Source organism: Lygodium microphyllum, chromosome 1, assembly GCF_053477565.2.
Source record: "Lygodium microphyllum isolate KBCC chromosome 1, Lygodium_microphyllum_v1.1.10, whole genome shotgun sequence".
Taxonomy (NCBI): domain Eukaryota; kingdom Viridiplantae; phylum Streptophyta; class Polypodiopsida; order Schizaeales; family Lygodiaceae; genus Lygodium; species Lygodium microphyllum.
Genome location: NC_141135.1, coordinates 193,497,367 through 193,512,022, shown reverse-complemented (window position 1 = coordinate 193,512,022; position 14,656 = coordinate 193,497,367).

The window sequence follows — 14,656 nt, the reverse complement described above, 5'->3', positions numbered from 1 at the left end:
TCATACAAGGGGCAAAGATAACATAGTGGCTGATTCTCTTTCTCGTATGTGGGCCTGCAAAGTGTGAGCCATGACAGAACTACATAATGATTGGATTGAAGAACTACAGGAGGCCTATCTTTTAGATGAGGAATTCAGTCAAATCTTTCAGAAATTACAGCAAGGTCTTATGGAAGAAAACTCGCATTACCAGCTTAAAAATTGTCTTATTTGGTGGAAAGGCAAGATTGTTATTCCCTCTACTTCTTCTTTTAAGCGGAAAATTATGAAGGAGTTACATTCTTCGCCTTTAGCTGGACACTTGGGAGTTTTCAAGGCTTATGACAGGATCAGCAAAAACTTTTACTGGAAAGGACTGTGGAAAGATGTCAAGGACTTCGTTATGAAGTGTATGCCTTGTCAGCAAAATAAGGATAGCACCCATAAGCCAGGAGGTTTATTACAGCCATTGTCTATTCCTACAGGTAAATTGACTCATATTACTATGGACTTTATCACTGGCTTACCTACTACTAAGAAGGGGTGGAATAGTATTTATGTAGTGGTTGACAGACTCACCAAAGCAACTCATTTTATCCCAACAAAAATTCAGTTTACTGCTTCTCAAGTGGCCAACCAGTTTATGGAGCATATTTTTAGACTACATGGATTACCGCAGGTGATTGTCCATGATAGGGACTCAAAGTTTATGAGTAACTTTTGGCAAGCGGTATTTACATCTATGGGCACTAAGTTGGCTCCATCTACAGCTTATCATCCTCAAACTGATGGACAGACAAAGAGAGTTAATAAATGGTTGGAGACTTATCTTCGCCATTTTTGCTATGATGTCCAAACCTCATGGGATTCTTGGTTACACCTAGCTGAGTTTGCTTACAACAATTCCACTCATGCGAGCATAGGAGTTTCACCCTTTGAGGCTTTGTATGGTTACAAGGTGCCCTTACCCACAGTCATCTTTAATGAAAAGATCAATCCTCATGGGAAGGAGGAGTTGGAAAGAATGCAGACCCTTCTTCAGCAATGCAAGGTGAATCTAAGGAAGGCTCAAGATCAAATGAAGATGTATGCTGATGAGAAGAGGAGGCCTTTAGAGTTCCAAGAAGGAGAGCTGGTTTTGTTGAAGGTGCCCAAATCCAAGTACTCTACGTTAAAAGATGGATCCAGTAATAAGCTTGCCCACAGGTTTTATGGCCCTTACAGGATCCTTAAGCGGATTGGAGACTTGGCATACAAACTAGAGCTTCCCTCTTCTACAAAGATTCATAACGTCTTCCATGTTAGTCAGCTCAAGCCCTATTATGGTGATCCAGTGGATATAGTTGATAAGCTGCCACCTATTGATGAAGATGGTCTTGTTTAGTACATTCCAGAGGCTGTTATAGGTCAGCGTGAAAAGAAGCTTCGATCACGTTCTATTATGGAATATTTGATCAAATGGAGAGGTTTACCATCTGAAGAGGCTTCTTGGAGACCTGATTCTATATTGGATGAGTATCCATACTTGAGGGAGACATTGGTGGCTGAAGCCTATTGTTTATGGAGCTAGTAATGATGTAGACTGGTTCAGGACAGCACGCTATTTTAGAACAGTTTTTATCGTATCTAATTTTCAGAATTAAGCTATCTATATGGGCTTAAAGTACTCTTCAAGAGCTTCGTTTTGATATATGGTACATCTCATTTGGACACTTCTATCAAAAGTTATGGCAGATTTGGTTCAGCAGGGACTGTTTATTCAGCAAGCTGTCTACTTTGTTCTGGGACTATTTGTTGAAGACTTTATGGCTCCATTTGCTTCTGAAGTATTTCAAATCATGTATATAGTTGGGCTTTACTTCCGTTCTTCAAATTCAGCTCTTGTAATGGTCATTCTTCATTCATTTTCCATTTGTAAAGTTGTAAAACAGAGTAGTACTCTGCTCTATCCATCTCCTTTCTAGTTGTTTCTAGGTTTGTTTTTTAGGACAAAAACTTTTGGGAAGGGTGTATTGTAAGAAGCGGGGAATAAAAAATAAGTGTTAATAATGTTGATATTATGCCATGTCACACTGACATTGGTATAAAAGGAGAGAAGATGTAAAATTTCACATCTTTTTGACACATTAATACAATTACAGTCTTTCTCTCCCTTCTTGCTCACAGCTTCTATGGCTTCCCCTTCTTTCTTGTCTTTCTCTCTCTAAATCTAGGCTTTCTCTCTCCTCGTCACTCTTATTCTCTCTCTTCCTGCAGTCTTTCTCTCTCCTCTACAATCTTCTCTCTCCCTGGTTCTCTCTCTGACAGCTTCTTTGTTGTTCTTATTCTTTTCTACTTACTATTAAATGTGCTAAATTTTGCATTGAATTTTTACAAGGATGCATGATTGTGAACTTTTTTGACTTAGATGTTTAACATCTTCTCAAACACCAATTTGAATGGTGTATTTCACTTATTCTTAAATTATCTGTTTTGCTTATAGCTAGAAGCTTTGTTTTATGTTATTTTTAATATGTGTTTAAATGTAGACTCTAGTTAGGGTTTAGGAATGCTTTGATAAATTCTCATTTTAATGCATCTATTAATGTCTTGGTTGTTATGATCTCTAGGCATAGAAATAATATATGCTTTGGCATTGTTATTAGTATCCAAAGTTAGGATAGGGAATAAGATAAAGGTAGAAATGTAGATAAATAGGTGCAGATATCATGTTTTAGGGTGAATATTATTCTCATGCTTTGAATTGATTTACTTGGGATTGTATTGACATGTCAAAGGGACATGGCTCTTTGAGTCCTTTGTCGATAATGGAATATGTATCATTACTCCAGCTCTAAGTATCCCTTCATTTTATTATGCATGCTCTAAGAAATTCTATGGTTAGGGTAAATTATGAAACCACAGTTAGTAGATTGATGGATCGTTGTGGTCCTATCCATTATGGAATTGAACAAAATTAGTTTTTCTTTTAAAGTCTAGAGGTCTTAGCATAGCCCAAAGTGAGCCCACTAACAAGCCCTCATATCAGTCTCCAAGTGAGACCCATCTAATCTTGTGCCTAATTGAAATGACATAGACAAACAACGATTGGAGGGACTAAAAAGAAACCTTATGAGCTTTAAACATGAGGGGGTCTTCAATATGTCACAAGGGAAGGGAGATAAGGGATTTTACACACGGGGTTTTCAATATGTCACGGACAGGGGCTTAAGGGTTTAGACACGGGGTTCCAACACGCATGAAAAGGCTAAAGGTTTATAAAACACGGAGGTGGTGGGTTCCAAGGAAAAAGGGGACTTAAGGATTTATAAATTACGAAAAAAAAGGGGCCTTAAGGATAGGAGTTGAGTGAACTTTAAAATCACAGGGAAGATAATAATCCCAAAAGAAAAGACTTAAGGGTAAAACATGGGGTTCCAACACCCATGGGAGAGAGCCATATAATGTTTTAGACACGGAGGTGTTTTAGGCTTAAGAGATAAGAGGGGTGATAAGACCTTTAAAGCCTAAAGGCTTAAAGGATAAGGGGGGTGATAAGACACGGGGGGGGGGAGGGGGAGGGGTTTTTTCAGAAAAACATGAGAAGGGGGGTGAAAGGGGGCTTAGGAGGATTTAAAAACACGGGGGGAAAAAAGATTTGATGAGGAAACAACAAGGGGGGAAAGGGGGCTTATCTAGCCCCCTTAGAAGCTTCTATGCTTCATACGTGGCAAGGAGGGAGATTGAGCGCCGTGTCGGTGACGGACTGGAGGCACTTCTGTGAGGCGGCGAGGCCTTCGGTAGGCAGCAGTGCTGGAAGGACTGGCAGCAGGTAACACACCCATATGAGTCGAGGGGAGGGGTTCACTCTCTCCCTCTTTGCAACTATGGCGTACGGCGTCTCTTCTCAAAAGCCTCTGGCCCTCCACTCGCCAATGCAGCGTTCAGCCGTCCCTCCCTTCTCTCAGCAGCGGTACTGCATGGTGATGTGGTGGCAGCGTCATCCTCTCCATCTCTAGCCTTCTCACCTCCTTTCAGCCATGCGGCCCCCCCCCAGTTATATAGGGGAGGGGATGAGATCCTCCCCCCTCATACGTGTCGACGGCATGCATCTCCCACACCTGAGACCACCCATCGAGGTGCTTCCGCTACCTTTTTATTCCCCTCCCCTTCCAGCACAACAGTCGGTTGGGGAGGGGAATAATTAAAAAAATTTGCATTATCGTAGGCATTTATCAAAATTATCCATTGAAAGGGTTAGTTCACGCCAAGAGAAATGTATAACTTTACATTCTCTTCCCCTTAGAGGAATCGAGATGTCCTCATCTCGAGATAAACAAGGGATATTAATGGTTGAGAGTGCCTTCATTTATCCAAGTGGCATCCTCTTCGGGATAATCTTTCCACTGGACGACGCATTCTCTCAGGGTTCTGGATCTTAATTGTCTCTCCCTAATATCTAAGATCCTATCAGGCATTAGTTCAAGGACTCCTTGACTAGGCATTACAACTTGTTGGTCATCAAGTACATGGTTAGGATTAGGTACATACTTTTTCAATAGGCTGATATGGAATACATTATGAACTTTTAGGTTCTCAGGGAGTTGCAGTTTATAAGCATTAGGTCCTAGGCACTTGAGGATCTTGTATGGTCCACAATACCTTCGACTTAGCTTCTTGCAATCTCCTAAGGATAGGGAACTCTTTTTAGGGCGTACGTGAATGAAGACTATGTCTCCTTCTTTGAAGACTCTATCTTAATGCTTCAAATCCGCGTATGCCTTCTGTCTATCCTTGGCCGCTTGGATGTCCTGTCTTATTGACTTTACTTGGTCATCCATCTCTTCCAACATCTGCCTTGAAGCTTCAACCCTTAAGGTTGGATCTGAAAATTTAAGGGGACTTCGACAGTCATGACCATACAATGCTTGAAAAGGGGTCATCTGAATGCTTTGCTGGTAAGAAGCATTGTATGCAAATTCAACCAAAGGTAAGTATTGAATCCACCTCTTCGGCTCACGACAGCAGTATGCCCTAAGCATATCCTCGATGACTTGATTTACTCACTCTGTTTGGCCATCTGTTTGGGGATGGTAGGCGGTGCTAAAATAGAGTTGAGTCCCAATAGCTTCAAAGATAGCTCTCTAGAAGTGTGATGTGAAGAGAGAATCACAATCACTAATGATTCTCCTAGGTAAACCATGTAGCTTGAATATCTCCTTGATAAACAATATTGCAATGTATGAGGCTTTATAGTTTGTCTTTACTGGAATAAGGTGTGCAACCTTAGTAAGCATGCCAACCACAACCATGATGGAGTTGTATCCTCCCTGGACTTGGGGTAGGCCTACAACAAAATCCATACTGATGAATTCCCATTTCATTTCAGGGATGTCAAGCGGTTGTAGTTTACCTGGCATCATGACATGTTCGGCTTTGATACGTTGGCAAGACAAACACTCAGTGACATATTTGAGAATGTCACCTTTGAGCCTCTCCCAATGGTAGCTCTTCCTAACTACATTCAGAGTCTTAGCATAGCCAGGATGCCCTGCAAAAGGAGAATCATGAGCTTCCCACAATATCTTCTGCTTAAGTGACAGGCTTGCTGGTATACACAGCCTTGTTCTATAGTAGACAAGTCCACTATTGATAGAAAATTCATGATACTTAGACTGCAATTTTTGATTTTGATCCTTGATAGAGATCTCCCTTAGCATTGTTTGGTAGGCTGGATCATGGCATGCATCCTCCCTAGCTAACTCAAGTATAGGGTTGTTTGGCATAGATACTTTTGTAGCTAGAGATCTGGCTGTTGATGGATTCTGCAGGATTAGAGAATTAAGGAATTCCTTGCGACTGAGTGCATCGGCAACTACATTCTCTTTTTCTGGTCGGTACTTGATTTCAAAGTCATACTCCTGCAACACTTCGATCCACCGACGTTGTCTCACGTTGAGCTCGTTCTGGGTAAAGATCCATTTGAGACTGTTATGGTCAATTACTAGAGTAAACTTATTACCTAATAGGTAGTGTCTCCAAAGCTTTAGAGCATGGATGACAGCTAGCAATTCCAGATCATGCATAGCATAATTATTTTCATGACTCTTCAATTTCCTTGAAGAGTATGCTGAGGTCTGGAAGTTTTAGAATAGGTACTGATACCAAACTTTGCTTCAATCTGTCGAAGCTATTTTTTTCGGGAGTTGACCATGCAATGGAAGTTTGCTTCTTCAGTAAGTCCGTCAGTTTCTTTGGCAGTAAGTCCGTCAGAGGTGCTGCAATCAAAGCATAGTTTTTTATGAAGACCCTATACCATCCTATCAATCCAAGAACGCTACGTATCTCTTTGACAGATACTGGTATTGGCCACTCAAGCACATCTCTGACCTTGGCTAGGCCCACTGAGATTCCTTCTGCTGATACTATGAATCCTAGATATTCAATCTGACGCTTGAAGAATGCACACTTCTTCATTTTGGCATACAGCTTATGTGACCTCATTGTCTCAAGGACAATACAAAGTTGGGGTTCATGATCTTTTTCCTGTTTAGAATAAACTAAAGTGTTGTCGAAGAAGATAAGCACGAAAAGGTGGCAAGTGCATTTGTAAGCCCAAATGACATAACTAGGAACTCAAAGTGCCCATATCTTGTATTGAAGGCTGTCTTTGGGATATCTTCTTCCTTGATCCTTATTTGATAATAACCTGACCTGAGATCAATTTTGGAGAAGATCTTTGCACCCTGAAGAAGATCAAGAAGCTCATCTATTCTAGGGTTAGGGTACTTGTTTTTGACCGTTGATTGATTCAATCCTCGGTAATCAATACATAGTCAAAGTGTCCCATCTTTCTTTTTCTGGAATAGTACTGGAGCTCCCCACGGTGAACTACTAGGCCAGATGTAGCCCTAATCTAGTAGTTGCTTGAGTTTCTCCTTCAGCTCAATTGCTTCTGGTATGGACATTCTATAAGGTCTCTTTGCAATTGGTGCAGCTCCTGGTACTAACTTAATCTCATGATCTAGTTCTCTTTGAGGTGGGAGTTCAGTCAACTCTTCAGGGAATACGCCCGCGTATTCCTTTAGCCAAGAAGGTCCTTCATTAGACTCTTGCTTCTGATCTAACTTGTTGAGTTTAATCAAGTAAACAATTAATCCTTTTTTGACTCCTTTTATGATCCGAGATACTTTAGCCAATTGGATTCTCGGCACTCCAGCCTCACCTTGAGTTGTGACTAATTCCCTTTCAGAGTTTCGAAAGGAAACTTGACCCTTTCCACAGTGAATGTGGGCGTCGTTAGGCTTAAGCCAATCCATTCTGAGTAGACACTCATGGATACCTAAATTCATGAATCTAAATTTGACCAAAGTCTTCTTTCCTCCTAGAAAGCCTGGTACAAGTAGCCTCACGACCATTGTCCAATTCCACAACCAGGGTAGGTGCTTCTACTGTGGCTATTCCTAATATTTTTGCACATGCTGGTGAGATAAAGGAATGTGTACTGCCACAATCAATCAAGGTCTTGAAACCTTTACCTTGATAGTCCGACGGTTTCTAAATCACCGAGAACTGGCGATTCGGCCCTTTCTTGTGTAGAGCGGCATGGACTGTCGCTTTTTCAAACTCTGCTTCCATGGTCGGATCTTCTTCTTCTTCTTCTTCGCTCATTTGCCTATTGGCAATGCAGGCGGTTCTTCCTCTTCCTCGGGTAGCGGCTCCTTGACCATGGCCTGTTCCTTGGAAAGGCGCTTGGCGATGTTCTTCACCAAGCTTGGGACATTGCCTCTTGAAGTGACCGAGTTCGTTGCAGTGGAAACAACGGAGGTTTCGGCCATTACTTTGAGTAGAAACAAAGTTGTTGACGTTATTTGTCCTTGCTTTATTTCTTTGTCCTTGATTATGATGTTCAACTCTCTTCATTTGAGGTCTGAATGCTCCTCTGTTTGGGTCATTATAAGACCAAGTTTTGTTACCCCTTGGTCTAGCTTGCACCTCCTGAATTATAGGCCCCGCTTGAATGAGTGCGTCCTGAAGATCTGATGGATGCATAGATTCGAGACGAGTATTGGCTGGTGGATTTAAAACCGCACAAAATTTGGCGAATTAGGAACCTGTACCTGGGGTTGTGCCTGAGTAAAGGTTTTCTTAACGTTATTATACGATAATTGTCATTGATGTATATTACATCTTTAATTTAGCTATCACGTAAACAATGAATGTACTTAACTTTTTATCAACTCTTATGCACGATTAGACATTGATAAAAAGAAGTCTTTATTTGTATTTATATGGCCATAGCCCTTTCGAATACAACATTTTTTTGTGATGATAAGCCAACTGTTCATTTAGTTTGGGGAGAACAACGTTGTATTACATTTATCTACAGGAACTGTATAATAGTAAGGTTTCGGGTCATGGATCTTCAGGAATCGGTAAGTCATTGGAAGTTTAGGATATCCTTTCCATTGGAATCCATACTTCTCATGGCATCCCAATACTTTTATCCTGTCAGCGGGGATTACACGGGTTACTTCCTCATATACATATAAGTTCATCTCAGCCCTCTGACCTCGAATATGTAAAGTTGAGTTTACGTGAGCTTCCACAAAAATGAACAGTTTCACAACTTTCAGGTCTTCCAACCACTTGATCCTCTTTAGGTTGGTTTGTAGATAAGCAAACCAGTGGGCGGCTATACAGTAGATTCCTGAAGCACCCGTCCATCTTCGTTCCATGTACAAAGGTGATAGATTATAGATTTGCTCCAGAATGCTCATCATCCCAACCCTTTGTTAGTAATGCGGAGAATGCATTGTAGTCATAAACATGATTCGAAATACTAAGAACTTGTTCCACGCTTCGTAGTTCTGCAAGACAGTATTGAAGGTAACGAAATGTTTGGATAGCAACATTTGCTTTACTTCCACTTATTAAGATTTCATAAAAACAATTTCGTTGTTGATCGGCTCTGATACTAACTATAACGTGTCCACTAGTATCATCCAGGACACGTCTTAGCAGTCCATCAGAAAGGATGTCTAGAAAGCTCCGCCGGCACTCCCATGGAATGTCACGGGGTTCGTGATCTAGGGCTTTCCGCGTCTGCCACGTAGCGGAAGTATTCTAGCCGTTCCCACTTAGGATCGACCTAAATTAGGGTTTTCCTGATTGGTCATTTTCTAACAGCAACTAGCATCAGACCCAAGCAAACTTCTTTACGCAGAAACACCAAGTCCGAAGCGGATTCACGCTGCACTTGGTTCAAGGAGAATGGGAAACGAGAGGGATGCAAAGCTCAACCTCTCTGCCATAAAATATAGTCCCATTCCGTTCCCCTAAAACAGCGTAAATCGGGTTAAATCATAACTCTAGGTCAACGCTTTTGTTGTTCGTGTCCTTTGACAATCATCCCACTCTTCCTCGTGATTTGAGAAAAGTTCCCAGTCAACTGGGACCACCCATCCGTAGGACGGACCTATGGTCTATCCTTCCCACTTTCGTCGGGTTGTTTTAGTTATTTACTTGCCTAACACATTAGTTGGATAGGTAACAACCAGCTTCTTTAATTAACCCGTTAGGCACTGGTTCTTTCACGTAATCTTATCACTTGACATAGAAAAAAAATATCAAAAAAGTTCCTTATAAACAGGTCATCTTATTTATCTTTGAAATACAAAGAATCCCACCCGTAGGCTTATCCACAATCCGCCCGAAGGCTATCGAGCAATTCACCGGGATCACTTATTCCAAGTTCTCACCCGTAGACTAGTATGCGGGCCTCGAGATCCAATCACGAGTCACGTTAGCCTCTTGTGCAGGACCCGAAAGGCGAGGGATTTACGGCCAGAGCCCCCTCTAGCACCCAAGAGTCCTCTTGCTCCAAGTAGTGCTCAACGAAGAGACCTCTCGCGACGGGTTCGGTCCACCTTCCCGTCGCAGTCAACAACCCCCTTGGTTAGGGTCAGGCAGGCAATTGGGGGTAACTGAAGCTGCCTCTCCCTTCAGGCTTTCAACCTGAAGTATAGATATTCATTTATCTTTTAATTCATTGGTCAAAAAAAGTCAAGCAGTGCCCTAAAATTTGTAGCAAGCACAAACATTTCCATTGGTCTTTTTTTTTTGTTGTTGACAAACTGCTAAGGAATGAATCCTTCCTTTCGAATGCATCCAGCACTCGATCCGGGATGACTTCCTACTTGGCAAGATCCCCTATATCCTAGGTTAGGGCGTACCCTATTAACCCAACTTGGTCAAACCTTGAGTTCATTGGTTACTTCAGTCAATCAGCTGGTCTTTAGTTTCTAAACAATCTTCCTTACTCAAGAAGATTGTTTAGTTTCTAAACAATCTTCCTTACTCAAGAAGAATACTAAAGTGTTCATCCTCTTGCAAGATAACTTGCGTAAGGATCTGCCAACCCCATTGCAAGACCTTGGCCATTCTCTTGTGATCCAATCACAAGATCATATGACTCCGCATTTGCTATGCAAGCGTCGCATAGAACTATGAGACAATGGAGTCATGAAACAATCTATTTCAGATTCTTTAAGCTGACGTCGTTAGACCTAGGGATTCCAAGATTCATCTTTGTAAGATTCTTAGGGACAAACCCTAGTTCATTTTACGATTACAATTCACTATCCCTACATTCAGTGAATGTGGGCAAGTATTTAAGGTATAAGCATTTCCTAGAACTTAACTTATTCCGAATAAGTATTCTGCGGCTTGGGTGTTTAGATTTTATGCCAATTTAGCTAACTCTAGAAGATAATTTCAAGATTACTTCCACATGATTTGTTGACTATGCGTAAATTGATTTTTCAATCCTTAACTTATTGGTTTGAGGTCAGGCAAGGTTAGTTTCAACTAATCTTCCCTTTTCTTTGCGAACAAAATTCATGCTAAATAAGCAACCTTTTCTTTGCTAATTTATGCAGTTAACAATTATAATTTCATAGAGTTTATGCATTGTAAGAGTCATTTCATGATTTGCACTTTCTATGATGATTCATTGCAAAAAGAATAGGGTTTAATAGTTCGAGATGCAGTTTTATACCTTTAGGCTTAACCGAAGTATACTATTTTAATGGGTAACAATCTAGCTCATAATTCAATTCAATGCATAAAGCTATTTGCTAAAAATACGTTTATGCTTTATTTATTTTGCATGTTCCATTAAATGTATTAATGACTAAATTGCTTCGTCATGAACAACTAGGATAAAATAGATCCTATTTCTAGCAATTAATCTTGCATGATTGAATTACAACGATATAAAATTAAGAAGGAAAACCTGGGTTTGGGGTGAGATATCCACATGGATACCAAGAGATGACCCTCCCGCAACTGCACCTTGGACTTTCTTAGGAGGCATCGCAATTGTAGTCCTTCGGACATGGAAGCAACTTTACACTCCTTTTCGGAATTCCACAGTTGCTCCCTTGCACCTCAATACTTTTCTTCTCTTTTTCGATTAGGGGAAAAAAAATCAAAGTCCCAAGGGTATTTTGAAAAGGGTAAGGAATGGCTAAGGGTTTTAACCACGGGAGAAATGGGGAGTAATCCCTAAGTCCAAGAGAAAGGCTTAAGGAATTTTATAAAGCACGTGGTTTTTAAAGCCCACGGGAAACATGGGAAGGCTAAGGAAAAAAGAAACCTTATGAGCTTTAAACATGAGGGGGTCTTCAATATGTCACAAGGGAAGGGAGATAAGGGATTTTACACACGGGGTTTTCAATATGTCACGGACATGGGCTTAAGGGTTTAGACGCGGGGTTCCAACACGCATGAAAAGGCTAAAGGTTTATAAAACACGGAAGCGGTGGGTTCCAAGGAAAAAGGGGGCTTAAGGATTTATAAATTACGAAAAAAAAGGGGGTTTAAGGATAGGGGTTGAGTGAACATTAAAATCACAGGGAAGATAATAATCCCAAAAGAAAGGACTTAAGGGTAAAACATGGGGTTCCAACACCCATGGGAGAGAGCCATATAATGTTTTAGACACGGAGGTGTTTTAGGCTTAAGGGATAAGAGGGGTGATAAGACCTTTAAAGCCTAAAGGCTTAAAGGATAAGGGGGGTGATAAGACACAGGGGCAGGGGGGGCTGGTGAGGTTCAAAAAAACATGAGAAGGGGGGTGAAAGGGGGCTTAGGAGGATTTAAAAACCCGAGGGGAAAATAATTTGATGAGGCAACAACAAGGGGGGAAAGGGGGCTTATCTAGCCCCCTTAGAAGCTTCTCTTTAGAAGCTTCTATGCTTCATACGTGGCAAGGAGGGAGATTGAGCATCGTGTCGGTGACGGACTGGCGGCACTTCTGTGAGGCGGCGAGGCCTGGGGCTGTAGGGGGCGGTGCTAGAAGGACTGGCAGGTAATGCACCCTTATGAGTCAAGGGGAGGGGTTCACTCTCTCCCTCTTTGCAACTATGGCGTACGATGTCTCTTCTCAAAAGCCTCTGGCCCTCCACCCGCCAATGCTGCGTTCAGCCGTCCCTCCCTTCTCTCAGCAGCGGTACTGCACGGTGATGTGGTGGCAACGTCGTCCTCTCCATCTCTGGCCTTCTCACCTCCTTTCAGTAGTGCGCCCCCCCCAGTTATATAGGGGAGGGGATAATATCCTCCCCCATCATACATGTCGATGGCATGCATCTCCCACACCTGAGACCACCCACCGAGGTGCTTTCGAGACCTTTCTATTCCCCTCCACTTCCAGCACAACAGTCGGTTGGGGAGGGGAATAATAAAAAAAATTTGCATTATCGTAGGCATTTATCAAAATCATCCATTGAAAGGGTTAGTTCACGCGAAGAGAAATGTAGAACTTTACACATATTCAAAAATGTTGTATCTACATTATGGGATCACTTGATAGGGGCTTGTGATTCACTAAATGTAAGGGAGGATTTACGTAACATTGGTCGCGTGAGATGAGCCTCGCCACGCATTGGACCCAGAGGAAAGATTGAGCTACCCCATGCACCTTGGATGTTGTCAAATAATGAGGGAAAAATAGGGAAGGAACAAATATATAGCTTTCGAACACCCACAGGATGTATGAGATGTCTCAAGGGAGCCTTCATAAAGAAAAAGAAAAGAGGTATGGAGCAACTATCTGGTTTGAAGTCCCACAATTGGCACAAAATGATTCAAGTAAGGGTATCTCTAACCATGAATATAGTAATTAGTGGAGTAACTATGTGTAAACTTTGGGGTATGATGACTTTTTCCTCAACTAATCATTTGATCTATGAATAATATTTACATTCAGTTTGTATTTCCTACTAGCATATCCCATTGTGTATCCAAAGATGTACGTGATATCATTTACAAGATAGGAGAGCTTGTGAGGTGTGTATACATTGTATTTTTTCATTATATATTACATACATCATGTAGTGAACCTCTTTGAATTTCTACACAAAAATAAACAATTGTCAAATACATCCTGACAGATACGTGAGCTTGAAGGAAATTGATCCAAACACATTGCAAGATGCTCGAGTATTATTTGTGGAGGTGGTTTGTTTAGTGGAGGAAATTCTTCATCGCTCTATTTTGACTCCTCAATTACATTTACTCGTACATTTGATTGATGAGATCGCACTTTGTTGGGTGGTTCATGCAAGGTGGATGTTTTTTCTTGAGCGCTTCATGAAAACCTTGAAAGATTTTGTGAGGCAAAAAGCACGGCCTGAGGGAAGCATAGTTGAGGAATTGTTAGTGCAATCATCCATTGTTTATATCTCTGAATATCTTGCTGAAATGGACCCCTCTCAACCACGCCTATGGAAAGATGATGAAGACTTGAGGATGACCTCTATGATATCTCAAGGAAAAGGAATGAGTAAAGTGCTAACAAAAGAAGAACTTTGTAAGTTAAATAATTTTTGTGTGCTCAATAGTGATGTAATGAGCAAATGGGTGACACTATATAATGAAGTAAGGGCAAGAAGAAAAAGCGAAAGACAAGCATTTCGCACCAGATATGGACGTGATGTCTCATTTCCAGATCATCTAAATGCGCTCCCACATCATATTGATATAGATTGGTTACATGAGGAAATGGAGAGAATGGAAAAAGAGGAGGAAATTAATATATCTCAAGAAGAGTGGGAATACACATGAGGCTGCTTATCAAAGGTGAGACATACTATCAATTAATTTGTTTCTAGTTATATTTTATATAATAAATTGACATGTTTGATCTTAATGTTTTACTACTATTGCACATTATTCAATGCTATTTGGTGTGAGGGTAAACATCTTCGAACTCAACGTATAGATGAAAAGAGAAATACCCAAGATTGTGGTGTCCTTACTCACTTCCAGGATGCCAATGGTACCATGGAAGGTTAGTGTGGCTTGATCCAAGATATTCTAAAGCTTGACTTGAGACAAATCTTTATATATGTACTGGATGTGAAGTGGTTTAAAGAAGTGGTAAAAAATGGTGAGCATTGCACAATCAAATGTCATCCAAGTGGTTTTGTAATCATTGACTCTACAAAATTTCACCAAAACAAGAATGATACATTAGTACTACCTCAACAATGCGAGCAGGTATATATGTAAAAGCTAAATTTTTCATATGTATACATGTGATACATATACACAATATAATAAGTATTTAAGTTTTTTGCTTTTGTTTTTCAAATACAGGTTGTGTATCATCCAATGGTAAACAATAATAAGTATT